General features: G+C 36.4%; 1 protein-coding gene across 2 annotated transcripts in view; it reads right to left on the bottom strand.

Moving 5' to 3' along the window:
- Positions 1 to 26,031, bottom strand: part of SEPTIN9 (septin 9) — a 277,162-nt gene that overhangs the window by 150,523 nt on the left and 100,608 nt on the right. The window lies entirely within an intron of this gene.

The following is a 26,031-nucleotide window of genomic DNA, read 5'->3' as shown; positions in this document are numbered from 1 at the left end:
GGAAGGAAGGAAGGAAGGAAGGAAGGAAGGAAGGAAGGAAGGAAGGAAGGAAGGAAGGAAGGAAGGAAGGAAGGAAGGAAAGAAGGAAGGAAGGAAGGAAGGAAGGAAGGAAGGAAGGAAGGAAGGAAGGAAGGAAGGAAGGAAGGAAGGAAGGAAGGAAGGAAGGAAAGGAAGGAAGGAAAGGAAGGAAAGGAAGGAAAGGAAGGAAAGGAAGGAAAGGAAGGAAAGGAAGGAAAGGAAGGAAAGGAAGGAAAGGAAGGAAAGGAGAAAGAGAGAGAGGGAAAGAGGAAGGAAGGAAAGGAGGGAGGAAGGGAGAGAGGGAAGGGAGGAAGGAGGGAGGAGAAAAATGAACCATTGGATATCTCCTCTCTGACTGCAGCACACTTCTTCCTTCACAGATCTCCCAGAACTCACTATAATCACATAGAGGCTTCCTTAACAATGTAGGGAACATCAGTGCTATAAGGGTGAGCCAAAAAGTCACCCTAAAGTCTGGGATAAATATTATTGAAAATAAGGGTCTGGAGATCAAGTTCAAATTAAAATGTGCTTGTAGCTTTTGTGACACAGGAACCCCCCACAGAGACTGGGCACACTGCCTTGAATCCCCAGAAAAGAATTCTATGTAAAGGTCTAAAGGCAAGATCAGCAGTCTCTGGTCTCCCATAAGTCAAGTGAGGGAATCTGCTACAACATGTAAGCAGGATAAGAAGATTAGGAAGACCACACATAAAAAAGATTGGCAGAAACTCATCCAAATAATATCACCAAGCCTTTATAAAAAGGGTCTTCTGAAGGCTCACTGAGTGAATGTGAGAAATGATTGTTGACATAAAACAAGAGGAATTAACAAAATTATTACTTTTAAAATACATAAATTGAAGACAGTGCAAAGAAAAATTAAAGAAATTTGACAAAGATAGGGATAGTAGAAAGACTGGTTTGAAAGTCAGAGAAGTTTAAATCTTAATTCTATTGACTCCCTAGATGATCCTAAGCTAGTTGCAGCTTCTTTGGGAATCTATTTCTCACCAGGAAAATAAAGATATTAGATTTGATGACCACTCAAGTCACATCTTGTGCATAAGTCTTAGGGGAAAGGGAGAGTGTTCCAGTTCAAACTGCTCAATAAATAGTTGCAAATATGAGAATGAAGATCAGAACTAGATAGAGAAATCTAAAAAGTTTTCTGCTGAGATAACCGAATCCATGGAAATCAATGAGATCTCCAAGCAAAATACTATAAAAGGAGAGAAAAGGGGATCCAGGACAAAGTCCTTATTTGAAGACCTACTCTACTTAAGGTTGTGCCTAGCTTATTCTGGGGACAATATCTCCCAGGGTCCTTTGCTCAATTCCATGTCTGCCTTGGTTCCTGCTATCCAGTTCATCCTGACTACCATCTCAAAAACCTGGTTATTCTCTGCTTTTCTTTGTTCTTTCACAGCTTCTTGTGGTAGTACTTTCTTTTATGTCATTTTTGGCTCGGTGAACTGAGGATGTTCAGCAAGAGATCAGGGACTCAATTTTCTCATCTGTAAAATGAATTCATTAGACTAAGCTTTCTTCTAAAATCTCTTCTAATTTCAGTCTCCTCTAGTTCTATCAACTGATCAGCCAATGAACAATTATTAAGCACCTACTACATTATGTTCCTGGCTCTGAGAATATACCTTTCTTCAAGAAAGATAGTCCATAGGGGGAGCTAACATTTATATATATATAAATATTCAAAATGTATATGAGATAAGGGAATGGTAACATTAGCTGTTGAAGATATCAAGAAAGGCTTCATCTTATGGGGGGAGATGTTAACAACTGGGAGGGAGGCCAGTTTCTGATCTGAAATAGGAAGATCAGAAAGAACTTCATGTGAGGAAACAAAAGTAGTCTGTGCAAATACAGACTCCTGTCTCCCACTTCATTTAAGAAAAAAAGTTAATTGCAAACAAAAGCAGGAACTTTGGTTCTCCCTTCTTTCACGTATATCCCATAGGGAAAGGGAAGGAGGGAATCATTTAAATCTCTACCTCTTTTAGGAACAAGAGAATTTTTAAAAGCTGCTCTCCTATCCTGATCTACTATAGTGCAACCTTCCTTCTTTTTCCCAAATTTCCGCAGTGGAAGGAAAGGGGATCTGGTTAATGTTAAAGGACATTAAATGTTAAAGGCATACTAAGAATAGTGTCAAATGCTGGCTCCTTTTCTCTCAGTACTTCCAGCTGAACACAGACCACAAGACAATGGCAAATGAATCTGACTTCAAGTGGCTCTCCTGGGGTGCTCCTGGCCACACATGTTCTTCAGGGTGGGTGCATGCATACACTGCTGGATTCTGTGGTGAATACTCCATACCCTGTGCCTCACAGTTCAAAGAACATTGGAGTTGGAGGCAGATGAACAGACTTCAGAGTCTCAACTTTGATACTACCCACAGACTTTGAGCAAGTCATATCAACTCTTCTAAGCCTTAGTTTTCACATTTACAAAATGGGAATAACATCTGCACCATCTATCTCACCAAGATGTTCTGAGCAAAGAACTTTATGAATTGAAAAGAATTAAAAAATTTTTTTCTAATTCTGGACTTTTATTTTCCTCAGTGTAAGAGAGCTTATAATGTGGAAACTCCCTCCCATTGATGCCTATCTTGGAAAGTCACCTTCAATACTAAGTTAATTCTAGTAGACTTGGAACGGGAAAATGCCAATTGCATCCATAGAGAGACCTATGGATATTCAATGTGGATTGAGGCATAGTATTTTCAACTTTTTGTTTGTTTTTTTCTTTCTACTGGTTTTCCCCCTTCTTTTGATCTTATTTTTCTTGCACAACATGACAAATATGGAAACTTAAAAGAATTGCACATATTTAACCTTTATCAGATTACTTGCTGTCTTAGGGAATGGGGAAATAAGAGAGGGAGGAGAAAACTTTAAAACATAAAAGTTCTACCAAAATGAATATTAAAGACTATCTTTATATGTATTTGGAAAAATAAAATACAATATTAAGACACTAAATTACTTGTCATCCTGCAAGTAATGGGTCAGAACCAGGACCTGCATCTTCTTAACTCTAAAATGCCCCCTCCCCCTATCATCATGCCATGGAGTTTCTCCATATAAATATAAGATATAAAAGAATTAATTCTAAAGGCAGACAACAGAATTCTCTCCCTTCTCTCTTCTATTCTTTTTCCCCTTCTATTTTTTTTTCTCTCTCAGCTTTGTCTCCCTGTTTCATCTCAACTCCTCTGATATACTAACCTACATACCATTCAATCAAATCAAGCAACATAATAACCAAATGCTTGCTGGATATCTCTACATGCCCAATCATACTTAGCAAAAAAAAAAAAAGGGGGGGGGAGGGAGGGAAGAGGGAGAGAGAGAAAAAGAGAGGGAGAGGGAGAGAAAGAGAGAGGGAGGGAAGGAAGGAAGGAAGGAAGGAAGGAAGGAAGGAAGGAAGGAAGGAAGGAAGGAAGGAAGGAAGGAAGGAAGGAAGGAAGGAAGGAAGGAAGGAAGGAAGGATTCCACTTAAAATTTGGTAAACATTCATAGATGAAAAAGATGGTGTAATTTTAAGTCACTGCTCTGCAAATTAGCAAGAGATGACTCTGTAACTAGCAGGGAACCACCCTTGGGATAATAATCCCTGCCAAAGTAAACAAATGTGACAGCCATCTTAGAAAGATCTCTGCCTGCGTACTTTGTTGTGATTTATTTTGACAAATGTATTTTGCTGTGCTTATTTAGGATACTGCTTTCCTCCACATGAATATTTCTAAAGGGTTTGGGTTACTAAACTCCTCTAAGAACTGGGGAGAAAATAACCCACACATCTCTCCTCCTCACCTCCCCAGGGTTGGGGGTAGAGGAAGAAATGTTACTAAGTATCACATCCCATGAGACAAGGAACCAGAATCTGAGTCTCTTTCTCTTTCTGTGGATTATCCATATGAGAATGAGCAGGTCTAACATTCTCTCTGGCTTTGTTTTCTAGATGGAGCCTTCTGGCTGCCTCCTGTTATCCTTCTGGCTAGAGAAGTGGGAAGCTGGAACTAGAATTAGATACTATAAGAACAAAGTAACTCTGGTAGTATTAGATGGATTCAGCAGTCACATAGAACTAATATATCTTCTAGAGAAGAAGATCAAAAGCACAAAAAGCATTTTCACTTATATACAAAGTCCAATTGTTTACAAAGGAGAGATGGTGCACGTCTGGCTTGGGCTAAAACCAGGCTTTTAGCAACACAAATGAAACCAAATAGCTTTCAGAATTTCAGAGAGTCTTATTTTCAAAATTATTTTATATCTTTAGGAAAAAAATCTCTATAAAAATTGGCAATGAAATACCTATCAGATCTTGACAATGGAACTTGCCATTTTATGATCACCCTAAAGCCATTCTGGCCAACTTTCCAAAAGAGGTTTGGTGGACCCTAAAGTCAATTCTCTTCTATGCTCTGTCAGACATGAAGTGACTAAATAAGCCCTGACAGGACAATATTAGTCTTGCAAAAAAGGAATTCAAAGGCAGCAGCAGGCCACCAGATCAAATATATGTATAAAATTATGTATAAAATCTGCAGAAGGCCAATATAGTTATATATAATGGTATAGTTTGGGGGATAAGAAGTACTTGAAGATCTGTATTACAAACCATTTAACTCCTCATAATTAGTTCCTGTTCCTCCCTTCTTCTACAACTATCCCCTTATCCTAGGAATGTTTTTATGTTTAATGTTAAAGGAGAGGTGTTAGAACTTCACAGATTCTATTTCTTTCCCAAAATATGGAGACAGACTCCCAGAGTGATATGAACATTAGCGTCAGAGCTCATGTTTTGATTGAGCACCATTAATATCTCTGTTATATGAAAACTACTGATCCAAGAAACTGCTCTTTACAGAATATAGTACACGGGACCAAAATAAATACTGCCAAATAGACTGCCCCCAACAAGGACCAAGGAAATGCTGTATTTCTGTCTGTCTAGTGCGCTCGCTCTCTCTCTCTCTCTCTCACACACACACACACACACACACATATATATACCACCTTTCAACACACACACACACACACACATATATATATCACCCTTCAAAAGTTCCATTCATCCAGATTCTTGAAAGATACTTTTAAAATATAATGAAAGCATCAGTTTTCCCTTCAATTATCTGCCTCCTCTCCAGGTTTTGTTAACTTTGGGGTTATTCCTGAAAGATTTTAAAAGAAGTTCTCAAAAGTTTGGTTTCTTTATTACTATGCAAAAGTTAAGAGAACATGAACCCATTTTAGACAAAAGAAATAATAGCAGCCTTGGCATTTTCTTCCCCCTTACTTTAGCACTAGCTATTCATTATCACCATTAAGAACAGAAGAGGAGGAAATGGGTTTTAGCTATGATAAGGGAGATGTAGGTTAGATAAAATGAAGAATGTCCTGACCTGGGGTAGTTAGACACAAGAATGGATTGATTAATGGAGATTTTAGAATGCCATCTCTTGGAGGTCTCTAAAGATAAGTCTTTCCTCCTCTGGGCATAGTTTAAATGTAACCTTGTCTGGAGGCAGGTGAGAAACTAAATGATCTCTCAGAATCGTCCCAGTGTTGGTCATTCTAGAATAAGTGTTGGTTCATGTTGAATGGTATGGAGATAGGTCTCTGGAAGGGAAGTTCTTAGAAACTAAAACTAAGGATTTAAGTTTAGTATCAACAAAATACTTAACCTCTGTACCTAGGATAACACAGTCCAAACAGAAACTGTTTCTCCCACTTCTACTCCTACTCTCCTCCCCCCCTCCAAAAAAAAGTAAGAAAAAAATTAAGTGCCCCAAGGAATCCCTGTCTAGGTGAAGCCCCCAAACCCAACCATCAATCACAAAGAAGTCAAGATGAATAGATGGACTTCACTCAATTGTGGCCTAGAGGCTAACAGACGAATTCTGCTCAGGCCTGGATGAGCTATAGTTTAATTACAGGGACTGATGACCCTGGAGGACCAGAGTTCAGGCTCAGGTCAGAACAGCACCTAGGAAATCAGATCACAGACTGATGTTGATGTTTCCCCAAACCTGTGAAAAAAAAACTGGTCAGTGTTATTCAGTAGATCCAGAAGATTGAAAGACCAAAGTTTTCATTCTTCAGCTAAGTCACGAGGTACAGGCAAGTCAATTGAGAAGCTCCTCATTAGTCAGAAGGTGTTTTCCTTTTAAGAGGCTATATACCATAGTTGATAGAGTACTAGCCTTGGTCCTGGTAAGACGACTGACTTAGAAAACGTTATTTCTGTTCTATTATATTTTAATATTTTTAAAAACAGTTCACAATTACATTTTAATCTTATTCCTGCAGTCCTGTTTAAGACTTCTGCACTAGCAACTTGTAAGTCTTTAAGTTGTAGAGGAAATACAAACCTGAGTTTTTTCATGCAGGAGTTCTCTATAGCAAAAATTTCATGTGGTTCCTATCACACTACAAGTTCTGCTTAACATGAGAAGGAATTGAGTGGGAGGGATTTAAGGAAAGATGAGAGTATTTTTAACTGGTATCTAGTATATAGAGCACTTTTTCTTTTTAACTTTTTAAAATTAGAAAGCATTTTTTTCTCCTCGTACCTCCCTTTCCTTTAAAAAAAAAAGAAAAACAAAATCTTTGTAAAAATACTCTGTAGAGGGGCAGCTAGGTGGTACAGTGGATAGAGCACCAGCCCTCAAGTCAGGAGGACCTAAGTTCAAATCTGGTTATAGACACTTAACACTTCCTAGCTGTGTGATCCTAGGCAAGTCACTTAATCCTAGGCAAGTCACTTAATCCCCAATTGCCTCAGCAATAAATAAATAATGCTTTGTAGAGCAAAAGAAATTTCCCCTTTGAACTTGTCCAAAAATTACATTTCTCTTTTTATATCTGGAGTTCCTCATCTATCTGACAGGATGGGGAGCAAGCTTTATCACTAGTTCTCTGGATTCTGGATTGATCACTCAATCAGAGTTCTTAAATGTTTCAAAATTGTTTTTTCAAAATGTTAATATATATATATATATATATAGTCTTCCTGTTATTATATAAATTGTTCTCTTTATTCTGCTCTCATTATGTTGCATAATTTTACATAACTCTTACCAGGCTTCTATGAAACCATGCCTTTCCTCATTTTCTTAGCAATTACATTCGTATAGTATCATTGGTTCAGAATAACCCATTTGTTAGGAACTCCCTTGATTTCCAATTCCTTAACTCTACAGAAACTTCTGTAAGTATTTTGTAATATATGGGTCCTTCTCTTTCTCAAGGGGATAAATCTAGTAGTGCTATGACTGGGTCAAAGGGTATGCAGAATTAAGTAAAATGGGGGGACAATTTCAAATGACTCTACAGAATGGCTGGGCCAATTCACAATTCCACAGCCCAGTACTATATTAGTGTACCTATTTTACCACAAACTCTTTGAAACTATCATCCTTTTAAATTAACTTTGCCATTATGATGAATATGAGGTAAAGTCTCAGAGTTTTTAAAATTTGAATTTATCTAATTATTAGTATCTATTATTAAAAAGTTAGACTGGGGTAAAGGGTTCATCCAGGCCATACACAGAAGTGGAACTAGGGCTTGAGTTACCTTACTTCCATTAGTTTGTGAATTTTCTGAGATCATTTAAAAAACTTTTTTTAAACAAAAACAAGTCTTATTAATTCTTTTTTTGTTTTTAAATTTAAATCATTTCTGCTTATTACTCACCAAGAGATATATCTCTTCCTTGGGACTATTATTGCTTTTTCAGTTATTCAGAGATTGATTTTATTTAGCTCTATACCAATTTATCATTTTTAAATATGCTTTTTGTTTATAGTAACCCTTTTTGTAGTGTCAAGGAACTGGAAATTGATGACCATCAGTTGGGAAATGGCTGAATAATTTATGGTACATGAATGTAATGGAATATTATTTTTCTATAAGAAATTACAAGCAGGCTGATTTCAGAAAAGCCTGGAAAGACTCAGATAAGCTGATAAGTGAAGTGAGTAGAACCAAAAGAACATTGTACACAGCAACAAGATTATGTGATGATCAATTGAGATGGACATAGCTCTTTTCAACAATCATGCAATTCAAGCCAATTCCAATAGACTTCTGCTGGAGAGAGCTATCTGCATTCATAAAGAGGACTGTGGGGAGTGAAAGTAGATCACCACTTAGTTTTTTCACATTTTTTGGTGATGGTGATATGTTTGCTTGTTGTTTTCCTCTTGTGTTTTTTCCCCTTTTGATCTAATTTTTCTTGTGTAGCATGATAAATATGGAAATATGTTTAGAAAAACTGTGCATGGACTTCCGGGCAAGATGGCAAAGAGGAGGCACACAGCTATGTAAGCTCCTTGTGTTCACTCAGAACTCATTTCATGACAAGCCTCTGAATTAATGCTTGACTAAAAAATCCACAAATAATTATCAAGAGAAGATATCCCTGAAATTCGTCAGGAAAGGCCTGTTTTTGCTCGAGGGCAGAGACAGTTTTAGATCAGGCGCAGGCTGAGGGTAGGCAGCTCACAGCCAAGCAGACCAGAGGAGGGTGAGGTGTGATCTCAGCCATCTCGGCAGGGAGAGCTTTGCTACAGGATTGGATACTTTGCCCTGGCAGCAAGCCAGTAGACAAGTTGAGAAGCTAAAAACACAGGGGATGAAGAATACAACCCCAAACAGCTGGAGTCTCTCCGAACCTGGACACCCCTCCCCCACAGTATCTCAATACTTTCTCAGAATTTCAGAGTACAGGCACAGCACAGCCATTGCAGTCTTGCTAGTGCCTCCTTGCTGCTGCCCCCGCAGTCTGTAGAGGAAGCTCGATAATACCATCCAGCCCCCCGCCCCAAAAAAAGCACATTCCATTTGGAGTTTTTTCTTTTTTTGTTTGTTAGTTTGTCTTTGATTCTTCACTGACAAAATGAGCAAAAAGTTTAAACAGACCTTAACCACTGATAGCTTCTATACAGATAGAGAGCAGATTCTAAACCCTGAGGAGACTAAAAACAGATTGTCTCCAAGTGAATCCCCAAAGGAGGAGATGATCTGGTCCTCAGCACAGATGAATCTCATGGAAGAAATTAAAAAGGCTCTCACAAGAGAGCTAGAAGAAAAACAGGAAAAGGAGAGGGAGGCTTGGCAAGAGAGTCTGGAGAAGTCATCCCACTTATTTAAAGATGGAGGGAACAAAAAAATCAAATCCTTGAAAAATAGGATTAGTGAACTAGAAACAGAAAATAGCTCTCTAAAAAATAAAATTGGCTAAATGGTAAAAAATTCCATAGAACAAAACAACTTACTTAAAAACTCAATTGGACAATTAGAAAAAGATATACAAAAAGTGAGTGAAGAAAATACTTCATTGAAAAGCAGAATTTAACAAATGGAATTGAATGACTCGAGGAGACAACAAGAATCAGTCAAGCAAAACCAAAAAAATCAAACAATGAAAAAAATGTCAAATACCTTCTTGGGAAAACCACAGATCTGGGAAATAGATCTAGGAGAGCCAATCTGAGAATTATTGGACTCCCAGAAAAATATAATGAAAAAAAGAGCCTGGACACTATTTTCCAGGAAATTATCAGAGAACTGCCCAGAAGTCATAGAAATAGAGGATAAAATAGACATTGAAAGTATTCATCGATCACCTACTGAAAAGGATACTAAAATCAAAACACCAAGAAATATAGTAGCCAAATGCCAGAATCATCAGACAAAGGAAAAAATACTGCAAGCGGCTAGAAAAAACCTATTCAAATATAGAGAAGCCACAATAAGGATTACCCAGGATCTAGCAGCATCCATTAAAAGATCAAACGGCCTGGAATATGATATACCAAAAGGCTAAGGAACTCAGTATACAACCCAAAATAACTTACCCAGCCAGTATGAGCATCTTTTTCCAGGGAAGAAGATGGACATTCAACGAAATAAGCAAATTTCACCAATTTTTGATGAAAAAAACAGAACTTAACAAAAAGTTTAATCTACAAATATTGAACTCAAGAGAAACCTAAAAAGGTAAAGAGAAATCTTGGGAACCATATTTCTGCTATAAAGATGTATAAAGACTACATGTATATCTTGTTCTAGAAACTAGAGGTAGAAAGGACATTGTACCCAGAAAAGGGTAAAGGGGGAGGTACTACATGTCACAAAGAGACAAAGGAAACCTATTATATCTGAGAGAAAGAATGGAGGGGGATGAATATAGTGGGTATCTTACTGCCAACAGAATTGGCTTAAAGAGAAAAATTTTAGACATATTCAATTTATGTTGAAACTTCTCCCACCTCATTGAAAAGTGGGAAGGGAAAAGTAAAAATGGAAGGAATAAGCTAGGCAGAAGGGAATACAGAAACTGTGAGGAAAAGGAGTAAGATAAGGGGAGGAACTCTAACTTGGGGGGAGGGATACTAAAAAGGGAGGACTGTGAGAAGCAAGTGTTGCTCACAAGTTTAATACTGGGGAGGGGAGTAAGGAGGAAAGAAGGGAGAAAAGCATAAACAGGGCTTAACAAGATGGCAAGTAATACAGAATTGGTCATTTTAACCATAAATGTGAACAGGGTAAACTCCCCCATAAAGAGGAAGCAGTTAGCAGAATAGATTAAAAGCCAGAATCCTACAATATGCTGTTTACAGGAAACACACTTGAAGCAGGGAGATACATACAGAGTAAAGGTAAAAGGTTGGAGCAGAATCTACTATGCTTCAGGTGAAGTCAAAAAAGCAGGGGTAGCCATCCTTGATCTTTGATCTCAGATCAAGCAAAAGCAAAAATTGATCTAATAAAAAGAGATAAGGAAGGGCACTATATCTTGCTAAAGGGTAGAATAGATAATGAAGCAATATCAATATTAAACATGTATGCACCAAGTGGTGTAACATCTAAATTCTTAAAAGAGAAATTAAGACAGCTGCAAGAAGAAATAGACAGCAAAACTATAATAGTGGGAGATCTCAAACTTGCACTCTCAGAATTAGATAAATCAAACCACAAAATAAATAAGAAAGAAGTCAAAGAGGTATATAGAATTTATATAGAATAGCTGCAAAATATAGAGTAGCTGCAAAATAGACCAAAAAATAATTGAAACTAAATAATCTCATACTAAAGAATGATTGGGTGAAACAGCAAATCATAGACATAATTAATAACTTCACCCAAGAAAATGACAATAATGAGACATCATACTAAAATGTGTGGGATGCAGCCAAAGTGGTAATAAGGGGAAATTTCATATCTCTAGAGGCCTACTTGCATAAAATAGAGAAAGAAAAGGTCAATGAATTGGGCTTGCAACTAAAAATGCTAGAAAAGTAACAAATTCAAAACCCCCAATCAAACACTAAACTTGAAATTCTAAAAATAAAAGGAGAGATCAATAAAATTGAAAGTAAAAAAACTATTGAATTAATTAATAAAACTAAGAATTGGTTCTATGAAAAAACCAACGAAATAGACAAACCCTTAGTAAATCTGATTTAAAAAAGGAAAGAGGAAAATCAAATTGTTAGTCTTAAAAATGAAAAGGGAGAACTCTTTAACTAACAAAGAGGAAATTAGAGCAATAATTAGGACTTACTTTGCCCAACTTTATGCCAATAAATTCGACAACTTAAATGAAAGGGAAGAATACCTTCAAAAATATAGCTTGCCCAGATTAACAGAGGAAGAAGTAAATATCCTAAACAGTCCCATTTTAGAAAAAGAAATAGAACAAGCTTTTAACCAACTCCCTAAGAAAAAATCCCCAGGACCAGATGGATTTACATGTGAATTCTACTAAACATTTAAAGAACAATTAACTTTAATGCTATATAAACTATTTGAAAAAATAGGGATTGAAGGAGTCCTACCAAATTCCTTTTACAACACAGACATGGTACTGATACCTTCCAATCTACCAGGTAGATGGAAAGCAGAGAAAGAAAATTATAGACCAATCTCCCTAATGAATATTGATGCTAAAATCTTAAATAAAAAATTAGCAAAAAGATTACAGAAAATCATCCCCAAGATAATACACTATGACCAAGTAGGATTTATACCAGGAATGCAGGGCTGGTTCAATATTAGGAAAACTATTAGCATAATTGACTATATCAATAACCAAACTAACAAAAACCATATGATCATCTCAATAGATGTAGAAAAAAGCATTTGATAAAATCCAACATCCATTACTAATAAAAAAAAAACACTTGTGAGGATAGGAATAAATGGACTTTTCCTTAAAATAGTCAGGAGCATATATTTAAAACCGTCAGTAAGCATCATATGCAATGGGGAAAAACTGGAACCTTTCCCAGTAAGATCTGGAGTGAAGCAAGGTTGCCCACTATCACCATTATTATTCATTATTGTATTAGAAACACTAGCCTCGGCAATAAGAGTTGAAAGAGATTAAAGGAATTAGAGTAGGCAATGAGGAAACCAAACTATCACTCTTTGCAGGTGATATGATGGTATACTTAGAGAACCCCAGAGATTCTACTAAAAAACTATCAGAAATAATTCATAATTTTAGCAAAGTGGCAGGATACAAACTAAATCCCCATAAATCCTCAGCATTTTTATACATCACCAACAAAATCCAACAGCAAGAGATACAAAGAGAAATTCCATTCAAAATAACTGTCGACAGCATAAAATATTTGGGAATCTATCTACCAAAGGAAAGTCAGGAATTATATGAGCAAAATTACAAAAAACTTTCCACATAAATAAAGTCAGATTTAAATAATTGGAAAAATATTAAGTGCTCTTGGATAGGCCGAGCGAATATAATAAAGATGACAATATTCCCTAAACTAATCTATTTATTTAGTGCTATACCAATCAGACTTCCAAGAAAATATTTTAATGATGTAGAAAAAATAACAACAAAATTCATATGGAAGACCAAAAGATCGAGAATCTCAAGGGAATTAATGAAAAAAAAAAATCAAATGAAGGTGGCCTAGCTGTATCTGATTTAAAACTATATTATAAAGCAGCAGTCACCAAAACCATTTGTTATTGGCTAAGAAATAGATTAGTTGATCAGTGGAATAGGTTAGGTTCACAAGACAAAATAGTCAACTATAGCAATCTAGTGTTTGACAAACCCAAAGATCCTAACTTTGGGATAAGAATTCATTATGTGACAAAAATTTCTGGGATAACTGGAAAATAATATGGCAGAAATTAGGCATGGACCCACACTTAAAACTATATACCAAGATAAGATCAAAATGGGTCCATGGTTTAGGTATAAAGAACGAGATCATAAATAAATTAGAGGAACATAGGATAGTTTATCTCTCAGACTTGTGGAGGAGGAAGAAATTTGTGACCAAAGATGAACTAGAGACCATTATTGGTCACAAAATAGAAAATTTTGATTACATCAAATTAAAAAACCTTTGTACAAACAAAACTAATGCAAACAAGATTAGAAGGGAAGCAACAAACTGGGAAAACATCTTCACAGTTAAAGGTTCTGATAAAGGCCTCATTTCCAAAATATATAGAGAATTGACTCTAATTTATGAGAAATCAAGCCATTCTCTAATTGATAAATGGTCAAAGGATATGAACAGACAATTTTCAGATGATGAAATTGAAACTATTACCACTCATATGAAAGAATGTTCCAAATCACTATTGATCAGAGAAATGCAAATTAAGACAACTCTGAGATACCACTACATACCTGTCAGATTGGCTAAGATGACAGGAAAAAATAATGATGAATGTTGGAGGGGATACGGGAAAACTGGGACACTGATGCATTGTTGGTGGAGTTGTGAACGAATTCAATCATTCAGGAGAGCAATCTGGAATTATGCCCAAAAAATTATCAAACTGTGTATATCCTTTGATCCAGCAGTGCTACTATTAGGTTTATACCCCAAAGAGATACTAAAGAAGGGAAAGGGACCTGTATGTGCCAAAATGTTTGTGGCAGCCCTGTTTGTAGTGGAAAATGAATGGATGCCCATCAATTGGAGAATGGTTGAATAAATTGTGGTATATGAATGTTATGGAATATTATTGTTCTGTAAGAAATGACCAGCAGGATGAATACAGAGAGGATTGGAGAGACTTACATGAACTGATGTTAAGTGAAATGAGCAGAATCAAGAGATCATTATATACTTCAACAACAATACTGTATGAGGATGTATTCTGATGGAAGTGGATTTCTTTGACAAAGAGAAGATCTAACTCAGTTTCAATTGATCAAGGATGGACAGAAGCAGCTACACCCAAAGAAAGAACACTGGGAAATAAATGTAAACTGTTTGTATTTTTGTTTTTCTTCCCGGGTTATTTTTACCTTCTGAATCCAATTCTTCCTGTGCAACAAGAGAACAATTCGGTTCTGCACACATATATTGTATCAAGGATATACTGTGACATATTTCACAGTCCTATGACTGCTTGCCATCTGGGGGAGGCAGTGGAGGGAGGGAGGGGAAAAATTGGAACAGAAGTAAGTGCAAGGGATAATGTTATAAAAAAATTGCCCTGCCATGGGCTCTGTCAATAAAAAGTTATAATTTTTAAAAAAAAGAAAAAGAAAAAGAAAAACTGTGCATGTTTCATCTATAGTAGATTGCTTGCTCTCTAGGAGAAGGGGAATGGAGAGAGGAAGGGAGGAAAATTTGGCACAAAAAGACTTGCAAATTTGAATGCTGAAAACTATCCTTGTATGTATTTGGAAAAATAAAAAACCATAAAAATAAAAGTAAATGTTTTTTATTGGTATCTTTTATCCTATCCTTTCACAGTTATCTGAATCCCTCATCATCATAAGTCATCCCATATAATAGTATTTTTAAGGGTAAAAAGGCCAACACAACTAAGACATTAGAAAAAGTTTGATCCAACCATTCTGGAGAACAATTTGGAACTATGTTCAAAAAGTTATCAAACTGTGCATACCCTTTGATCCAGCAGTGTTACTACTGGGCTTATATCCCAAAGAGATCATAAAGAAGGGAAAGGGACCTGTATGTGCACGAATGTTTGTGGCAGCCCTCTTTGTAGTGGCTAGAAACTGGAAACTGATTGGATGCCCATCAGTTGGAGAATGGCTGAATAAATTGTGGTATATAAATACTATGGAATATTATTGTTCTGTTAGAAATGACCAACAGGATGATTTCAGAAAGGCCTGGAGAGACTTACACGAACTGATGCTGAGTGAAACGAGCAGGGCCAAGAGATCATTATATACTTCAACAACAATACTATATGATGACCAGTTCTGATGGACCTGGCCATCCTCAGCAATGAGATCAAGCAAATCATTTCCAATGGAGCAGTAATGAACTGAACCAGCTACGCCCAGCAAAAGAACTCTGGGAGATGACTAAAATCCATTACATTGAATTCCCAAGCCCTATATTTTTGCCCAACTGCATTTTTGATTTCTTCACAAGCTAACTGTATAATATTTCAGAGTCTGATTCTATTTGTACAGCAAAATAACGGTTTGGTCATGAATACTTATTGTGTATCTAATTTATATTTTAATATATTTAACATCTACTGGTCATCCTGCCATCTGGGGGAGGGAGTAGGGGGTAAGAGGGGAAAAATTGGAACAAGAGGTTTGGCGATTGTCAATGCTGTAACGTTACCCATACATATAACCTGTAAATAAAAGGCTATTAAATAAAAATAAAATTAAAAAATAATAAATAAAAATAAAAATTTTAACTCAAAAAAAAAAAAAGTTTGAAAACATATGCTGTATGTAACATTTATGGACCTCCTGCCTCCACAAAGGGGTCTATCCCAGTTTATATAAATTTTCCCATTTTTCTCTGAAAATCCAAAATCCATATCTGTCATTTCTTATTTCAATGATATTCCATTGCATCCATATATCACAACTAATTCATTCAATCATTCATTCATTAAGTGAATGACCTGTGGATGAATCTTCAGAAGATAAGCACAGAGCTCTAGATTCTTCCATAACCTATAGGAGAAATAGAAGCTTCAGCAGACTTATTGAGACATTAGTTCAGAGTAAGTGTCTCTCTCTTCCTCTCCAAAGGGTAAGTCTGAGAAAAGCTAAAACGGTACAGGATAGATCACTCATAGCCAATGCTTTCTCCCAAAGTATTCCCAAAAGGCAGGAGCTACAAAGAGTAATATCATAGGCCAATCACTTTGCCTCAAGAGTAACTGACAAAGTCAACTAGAATTTGTTTAAGAGGGTGAGAAAGACATAATCCAGATTAGTATGGGTCAACTCTCAACTCTAATGTGGGAGATAGCTGAAGGGTCATTCGGATCAATGATAATAGTGAGATATTCATTGTTCCTGAGTATTAGAGATATTAAGGAATAAGATGGCAAGGGAATTAGGCAGACCTTAAGCCAGGGTTCAACAAAGACATTCCATACAATATTAGTATGAAAGGAAATGTGATGTAGTAGAAAGAGATATGGCCTGAGAGGTAAAGACTCAGTTCGGATCTCTGCACTGTTACTCAATCCCTGCATAACTTTGGTTAAGTCTTTTAAATTCCTCAGACCTCAGTTTTCCCATCTGTAAAATGAAAAAGTTGACTGATACCATAATGTGCACAAAGCTCATTAGAATCAGGAAGGCCTGAGTTTTTAAATATACCATACCTCATAACTTTGTAACCATGAACAAGTCATACCCTTTTCATACCTCAGTTTCTTCACCAGTAAATGTGGACAATAATATCTGTCGTATATAAATCCCCCAGGGTTTTTTGAAGGATTAAATGAGAGTGTACATGTAAAATGAATTATAAATGTTAAACACTACATAAATGTAGTTATTTGCTACATTATTATTTTTTTTAGAATGCAAGTAATCTTTAAAATCCTCCCAGAAGTAAATCTGTGAACTTCACTAGTTATAGATGAACCTTTCTCTAAATGGTGAAATGGGTTAGTCCCATGACATCTACAATTTCTTTCTTTTTTTTTTTTATTTTTTTTTTTTTTATTTAATAGCCTTTTATTTACAGGATATATCATGGGTAACTTTACAGCATTAACAATTGCCAAACCTCTTGTTCCAATTTTTCACCTCTTACCCCCCCCCCACCCCCTCCCCTAGATGGCAGGATGACCAGTAGGACATATACAATTTCAACAATATAGTCTAAAAATACTACCTTTATGAAATCTTCCTAGAAGAATCAGATTGTTTCTACCACCTATACCTTCTCTGATTCTTCCAGCTTGATTGCTTCCCCCATGAATGCATTTTTACTGGACTTACAGACTATGTAAATATTTATTCTTAACTTATTTACATTTTTGTTCAATGTTTATCATTCAATGTTCTGCTCAGCCTCTGAGTGTCTACCCTGGTACTGAATGTTTTAGACTGCAAACCTCTCTGAGGGTAGAGACCCTGCCTACACTAACAGCTTTGTAGAAGAGGTAGCACAATGCCATAGGCAAAAGTTTTTCATAAATGCTTGAAAGATGCAAATACAAAATGCCTCTAGAAGGGGATTTTCTTGTTCCTGTTTCTTTTTTTTTTCCTTCCAGCAGCATAAGATGATGTTTCATGGCTTTAACTGTGATGTCCTTTGTGTCACCATGCAGAAAATCTACAAGTAGACAGCCTCAAAATGATACTTCTATAATGGTACAGAGCTTTGAAAGCTCTTGACACATATTGCCTAATTTGATCTAGACAACAACTCAGGAAGCTAAATACCATAGATATTATCAATTTCATTTTACAGCTCTGCCTAATGACTACAACCCACAAATGATAAGGAAGAGAAAAGAATTAAAATAAAAAAAAAGAAGAAGAAAAACTGTTTACAAATGCTTCTTTGGAGAGCTCTAAAGCTGATCCAAAGGAGTCTTCCCTTCCACTAAGACTTGGATAAAATTGCTTTCCCTACTCCTGATAACCTCTGACCTGCCCTCGGGTCATTCCCAACTGAATCCTGCCAATAATTGAAGACCAACTAAGATTCATGCCAGGGGCTAGACTGTCATCTTATGAAAGTTCAGTACTAAAAACCAGGCCACCAACAAACAATCTTGTGGTCTTCACCATTTTGCAATGCTCATGGGTTTGGAAGGGAAAAGGGAAACAAATATTTATTAAGTGCCCACTGAGAGTCAGGAACTGTGTTAAGTGCTTTAAAATGAGATAATATTATCTCATTTGATCCTCACCAACAATCCTAAAAGGTAGGTGTACTTAGTTTAGGTACTCCTATATAATGTCCCAGGAACTGTTGTAAATACTAGTTACAAATACAAAATAATTCTTTCTCTAAAGAAGTTTACAAATGCTAGCTCTTAAGATTTACTACTATGGAACTTTGGGACTTTGCTTTGCCTCTACATTTTAATTTCCTCATCTGTAATATGATGGGATTAAATTGGATAATCTCCCAAATCCCTTCAATCTCCAAATTCTAGAATCCCAAATAAGTCAAACTTTGGGAAAGGAAGAATTTTACTAGAAACTGAAAATCTGCCAACTAAGAGTATTGCCAGTTTGTAAATATAATTTTATCACTATATAAAAGACAGCATATCATTTTGCCCAGATCTATGATTTCATATATGGAATGAGGAAACTCCCTATGTCAAAGCAAATTCAGCAACTGTTCTGCAACTTGTTGTCTTGGGATTTTTGACTAAAAGCTAACTCTGAATCTGTCCCAAATACCTAGCACAGTGGAGCTACCCACAACAGATGCCTAAAAAATATTGGGTGAATTGAAATGATTATGTGCTTTAGACTATCAAAATCAGATTCTCTGACTACAAGTCACAGGATCACAGATTTATTTTTAAATATAATTTAGCTTTGCTATTCTGGACTTGATAAATAACACACATGAACATTTCCACACAGAAATAGAAAAAGAACACTGCCTATAAAACCACAAATGTCCATTTACATACAGCTTACATTCCTTTTCAAAATTATAATAAATTTAATGTTATTTTCAAAGCTGTCCTGCTTGTCTGTGTCTCCCCCAAAATTGCTCTTTTCCAAATATTTTAAAAATGTTACAGTGCTTTTTTGTCATGACAATCACTGTCTCTCTCTTCTTCCCAAATCCCTCTTTTATTATTATTGTTCAGTCAACTTAAGTCTTCATGACCCCATTTTGTAATTTTCTTAGCAAAAATACAATAATGGTTTGCCATTTCCTTCAACAGCTCATTTTATGGATGAGGAAACTGAGACAAACAGGATTAAGTGACTTACCCAAGGTCACGCAACTAATATCTGAAGTCACATTTGAACTCAGGTTTTCCTGACTACAGGTGTGGGACTCCCCAAAGTCCCTCTACTCAATTAAAGCAAAAAGAGAAACTTTTAAAATAAATATTTATAATTAAGAAAAAATACACTCATTTGACATGTCTAAAAGCATATCTCAATCTGTATTTTGAGTCCCTCAACTCTGACAGGTGGTGGTTAGCATGTTTCATTCACTTCATTGTCATCCTTAAGTTTTGACTGCATTGATTAGAGCTAGTTTTTAACTATATAGTCTTTAACTATATATAGTCTTTAACTATAGTCTTTCATATGTTTTTTCTTTAAAATGTAATTTTTAATAAATTGTCCTGTTTCTTTTCATTTAATTTCATAAATTCACACAAATTTCTTCTATAATCTATTTTTATTCATCCCTTTCAACATTTCTTAGAGCACAATAACAGGATGAAAAGCTAGTCAAGGATGGGAAAATTTTCAGAGTTCAAAAAGAAGGAAGACTGAGAAAAGGTCATTAGATTTACCAATTAAGAGGCAATTAGTAATTTTGGAGAAAGCAGTGTCAGTTGATTGATGGCATTAGAAGCCAAATTATTAAGGAGTTGAAAGATAGTAAGATAAGAAATAGAAACACCAAGTGTAGTCAGCTTTTTCAAAGTATTCAGTTGAGAAGAGATAAAGAATTAGATAAAGGATACTAATTGGTAGACACAATAGAGGTGAATAAAGCTTTTTTTTTTTAAGAATGGGAAAATTTAAGCATGTTTATAGGGAGACAACAATCAATAAGAGAAAGATTAGAGATTAGAGAAAAAATGAGGATGCCAATGGGGGCAATATGCATAGGAAAAGTCAGATCAAGGGTACATGTAGAGAGATTTCCTTGGCAAGGAGACGGTCCCCTTATAATCAGTGAAGGAGTGAAAGAGGAACTGATGGGTAAGGATATCAGAAGAATGTGAAATTAGAAAGAAAGAAGTAAAGGGAAGCAATGGACTCAATTTTTTAAATTAAAATTAATTAAAAATTTAATTGAAGTATGATGTAATAGTCCTTTAGTTGAAAGGATGAGGGAAGGAAAGGCTTGAAAGAAAGGAATAAACATTTATTAAGTACCTACTATGTGCTAGCACTGTGCTAAGCACTTGATAAATTTCTCTTAGTTGATCTTCACAACAACCTGAGAGGGAAGAAAGAAGAGAAGAAAAAGAAGGTACTGTTATTATCCTCATTTTATAGTTGAGAAACGTTAAGTGACTTGCCTAACATCACATAGCTACTAAGAGTCTGAGGCCAAATCTGAATTCAGGTCTCCCCGCCATTAGGCCCAATAGTTTATCTACTGTGCCAAAGGGAAAGCTTGGAAGAGTGGCTAAGATGAGTGGGATAGAGAATCATCTAGTGTGGGTAAGATTGCCTTCCTGAAGTGAGGGTTGTTGAAATTAGCTAGCATAAATTTGTAGTGGACTCAGATGGCCCAATTTCATTATTTCCTCCAGTTCCTTTTAGCATGATGTGAGTAAGGGCAAAGGAGACAGATGTTAGTAGTAATCCAAGGTTGGGGTTTGGTGAGCTGTGATCAGTCAAAGGACAAGGAAATAGAATTGGACCTTCAAATCTTGAGGGTTCAGTTAAGTGATAAGGTCTAAGGAGTCTCTGCTCCCTGCACAGAAGATTTCCAGAGGGAGTCTTGATATTCAATCAGTGGTAGCCAGATTCCTCCTTCCCTTCCCACCTCCCTCCAAACATCAGGCAGTTGCAAGAACAGATACATGTTGATCAAGAAGGACAGGTAGAATTAGGTGACATCCAACCAAGACTGACTACATCAAGAATAGAAACAACTCCAAGAAACCAGAACTGCTGACAGAAGCAGAGGTAGCACACATGAAAGCCATAGCAGGGCAATTGGGAGTAGCCAGAAAGGTGGCTGAGCCTATTGGTTTGGGAGGTGACAGTCAACCAGGATCTAAGTATTAAAGATACAAAGACAAAATAAAATAGGCTATGCAACAAGGAGATCATTTTGTATAGAGGAAGACAACATGCACGTGTGAATACACACACACACACACACACACACACTGAACTGGAATCTTCTTGAGATCCAGGCTTACTCCAATCCCAGTCCTCCACGGTAGAGACCTTCAGAGAGACTTGCACAAAATGTTACGTGTGTGTGTGCATGCGTGTATATTATATGAGTATGTTGCATACAAAATAGACATAGTATGATTTTTTTTTTTTGGAAGCTGGAAGGGTAGGCTTCACATAAAAGGTGTAACTTAAGCTGAATCTGAAAAGACATTAGGGATTCAAAGAGGGCAAGGTAAAAGAGGGAATACATTCTAGCCAGTGAGGGACAGGCAGTGTAATAACTTAAAAATGGAAGATGGAGTATTAGGTAGGAGGAATAGTCAAAAAAAAAAAAAAAGTCACTATGGCTGGAAGGATGAATGAATGAAGAGGAATAATGTGTAAAAAGTTTGGAAAAGTAGCTTTAGGCTAGTGTGACTAGTTTAATGTTGCAGAGCTTTAGGAAGAGAATAATGACTGAGGGAAATTATTTCAAAAGGAAGATTAGGTGGTACTGTGAATTGCAATGTATATCAAGATACTGAGAAAAGGGGAGAAAATGGAAATGGAAACATTGCAGAGGAGTACAGATTTTCGTGTCTTAGCTCCATACATGGTTTTCTTAGAATTTCATTTTAAAGAGGAAAAAAATCCAGATATTAAAGTTTCTTCTCCAATGCAGATCTCAATCACATCTGGAGATTGAGTTATCCACTGGTTCAAGCCCATCATCAGCAGACTCTTATCAGCAGGACATGGTGACATACACCTATAGTCTCTACTACTGGGGAAGCTGAGGCTGATGGTCTGTTCGAGGTTCCAGAATTCTCACCTGTATTGTATAAACCAATCAGGGATTGACACTGTCTGGCACTAACACAGACCACCCCAGGAGCAGAAGCCCACCAGGCTGCTTAAGAAGGGGTAAATACAGTAAAGTACCCGCTCTGGAGTCAGAAGGACCTAAATTCAGATCCAGCTCCAAACATTTGACACTTGCTAGCTGTATGAACTTCCACAAATCACTTAACCCTGAATGCTTTGAGGGGGGGAAAAAAGGGGGTAAACTAGTCCAGACCAGAAATATAGTAAGTCAAACCTGTTATGATTAGAAATGGGATTGGAGACATGTATAAATGGATATCATATTTCCAAGTCTGAAAGAGAATCTCAACAAAACAATACAAAAACCCTGACTGTATCATACTGGCTAAATGTGACTGCTCAATTAGTCCAGGCTACAGCCCCTCTAGAGCTCTAACAGATGAAACCACAGAAAAAAGGAAGATGGCAAAGGGTGAGTATGCAGATGAGAAAGCCCTTGGAGTCAGACTCTGATGTGGTGACCTCATAAGCTGCCAACCATCCAGTGCCTACAGGCCATTTTGTTCAGAGGTTTGCCTGAAAAAAATCACACCCACATTGCTGCCAACTGTGAACCATTTGAGTGAAGAGCTCGATCTGCCACTAAATAAAGATTCCACTATAAAAGGGGAAGATAACTTCCCCTCAAAAATATCCAGATGCTAGATCCAAGCAGTGGTTCTAAAGTAAAATGTTCCTGCAAACTTTCTGTGACTGAAGAAAAGAATCTGAAATCTGAACAATTCAGGGATCCTCAAACTTTTTAAATAGGGGGCCAGTTCACTGTCCCTCAGGCTGTTGGAGGGCAGAACTATAGTAAAAACAAAAACTTTGTTTTGTGGACCTTTAAATAAAGAAACTTCATAGCCCTGGGTGAGGGGGATAATCATCCTCAGCTGCCACCTCTGGCCAACGGGCTGTAGTTTGAGGACCCCGGAATAAAATCATCCAAAAATGTTACATAGGAAGATCTTAAAGACTGGTGGATAGCAGAAAAAGTTCATACAGAGTATGATTGTCTTATTACTTCAGGGAGTCATACAACAAGACAGTAGTCTAGGAAGTGTGACTTTTTAAAAATTATACTAACATCTCTTGTTTTTATACTACAAACATTTACAGATTACTCCAAGAGCAGGAGAGGTCTCTTGTACAATGTAAAACAATTAAGCAAAACTAACAATATAGTGAGTGACCTTATCTAAAAGGACATATATAGTTATCCCTTCCACATCTTGACTTTCCCCATCATGGCTTCAATATATTATAGGGTGGCACAAAAAATTAAATGGGAACTTTTGGGTAGTTTTGCGAAAGCCACAGACAACATGAAATGTCAGAAAATGACAGAAAAAAATTTAAAAACTCAGAAATGCATAAATATATGTATAGTATTGTATAATATAAGCATATTTTATCTTTTAATATCATAGCAAGTCAGATTTCTTCTCTGGTATAAAGGGAGGCCCAAAAAATTTTATGTGGATTCTCCAGATTGCAAGAGCATTGTGCCAATAACTCCTAAAATATGGAAGGGGTAACTATAACATTCCACATCTGTAACACTTCCCCATCTGTGTTTTTAAAATAATTAAGTAGGAATCTATTTTCTTTTCCTCCCATTTCTCACTCTCTATGAAAGAGCTAGGCAGGCAAAAAGACAGAAGAGGACAAAAACAAATCCCTTGTAACAAATATGCATAACCCAAGAGGGGAAAGTTCTCATACCCTAAAATCATTCATATCTTTGTCAGAAGATAGATTGTATCATTGGTCCTTTGGAATTATGGATGGTCACTGAATTGGTTATAGCTCTTACTCATCAGTTTGACTTTACTGTGTTATTGTATGCATTTCTCTCTGGGTTCTACTTACTTCATTATTCCTTAGTTTATAAAAGTATTCAAAACTTTATTAGCACACCCCAAATCATGGTTCAGCATGGTTGCAGCTATAACCTTCCTCTACGTTGCTGATAGCAACTGACACAAAAATTTAAAGGGGCTCATGCCAATCAATCATTCTTTATGGCCTAGAATTCTAGTAACCTGACTTCCATAAATAAATGGAATGTTATCCCAAACATTTGTACTTCTCATCTGACAAAAGCAAGAACCAGGTTCTATCTACCTATAATGTTTGCTTATATCAAATCAGGCACTGCTAATTAACAGGATGGCATAAAGAAAAAACTTAATTATAGATTGGAGGGGAAATGCATTATAAATGTTAATTTAAAATATATTTTGAAGCAACAAAAAATAATAGATATTAAACTTTACAAATAATTAAGCTATAAAAGGCACTGCTGCCTTCACTCAGTCTATGTCATATATATCATATAAAGTACACAAATATCTTGAGGAAGAGGAGGAATTCCATATCTGGAAGGAGGAGGAGAGTGATACCCTTATTCATTTTTTTACAGTATTAAATAAAATAAAAAATAATGAGGCATATTCAATAGTATTGCTCTCACTAAAAAAATTATTAATAATTCTAGTGAGAATAAGATAGTTTTTAATCATTACTAAATAAAATGAAATTATTTTAAGTTAATTTTCTCTTAAAATATATGTTCCTAAGTATACATATATAGCTTTGTGATCTTGATCAAGTCATTTAACATTTGCTTCAATTTCCTCCTATGTAAAACAGGGCTAATAATAGTACCTATTTCCCAGGGTCATTGGGAGGATCAAATGAGATAATAATTATAATGCACTTAGCACAGTACCTGGGCATACAGTAAGAGTACCTGAAACCAGATATACCTAGTTGCTTAAATACAAAGCCCAACTGAAAGCAAACTAATATCCTGGCATAGACCCCCCTCTCCCACCTACTCTCAAGGTTATACCAGCCCACCAAGTTCCATAATAGGGAAAGGAGGGAAAGGGGGCTTCTAAAAAATGTAAGTGACCCTAGAGGACTTCTTGGGTGTTTCATTATTAGAGAGGGTCCCATAAAACCCAACTCCAATAAAGATCTTGGACAAAGATTCAAAATGATTCTCACTGAGGTAGAGCCAGCTTAACAATCTTCCCAACAAAGACAGTAATCAAGGGGAAAGAGTTAAGGATTTTATACCCATTTTCTCATATTTTGAATATGAGAAATGGGCAGGGATTATGTTGTGCATTCTGTAAATAAGGAAAGTGAAGCACAAAATGGGAAGGACACAGACTTAATCCACATACCAATCACACATTGATAAAAAAAATTTAGAAGTCGCAAAGAGCTACTGGTCCAACATCTTACCCCCAAAATTTTTTACATGGGGATGAGGAGGCCCATAGAGGGCTCTCCTAGAGGTTAAATGACTTGCCTAATTTTACAAGTATTTAATTGCAAAAATAGGAGGCACAGTGAATAGAGCACAGGAGATGGAGGCAAGGAGACTCATCTTCCTGAGTTCAAATCCAGCCTCAAATCTTGTGTGACCCTGGGCAAATCACTTAATCCTGTTTGCCTCAGTTTCCTCTTCTGTAAAATGAACTAAAGAAAGAAATGGCAAACCATTTCAGTGTCTTTGTCAGAAAAAATCCCAAATAGAGTCACAAAGAGTCAGACACAACTGGAAAATGATTGAACAACAAAACTTGCAAAGATAGGGTAGATCTTGGGTCTGTTAACACCCATACCAATATTCTTTTCCATTGCTCCAGGGTGCCCATAACATCAGAAGCAAAACCCAGGCATCCCACTTACCAGGTCCTTGATCATCTCCCTGACCTTTCAGAAAGCTGGATCCAACTTTAAGAAGAACTTTTAAGAGAGGACACTCCACAGAGTAAGCTA

Source organism: Sarcophilus harrisii, chromosome 4, assembly GCF_902635505.1.
Source record: "Sarcophilus harrisii chromosome 4, mSarHar1.11, whole genome shotgun sequence".
NCBI lineage: Eukaryota > Metazoa > Chordata > Mammalia > Dasyuromorphia > Dasyuridae > Sarcophilus > Sarcophilus harrisii.
The sequence above is the reverse complement of the archived record's forward strand: the minus strand, read 5'-3'. Positions and strand labels throughout refer to the sequence as shown.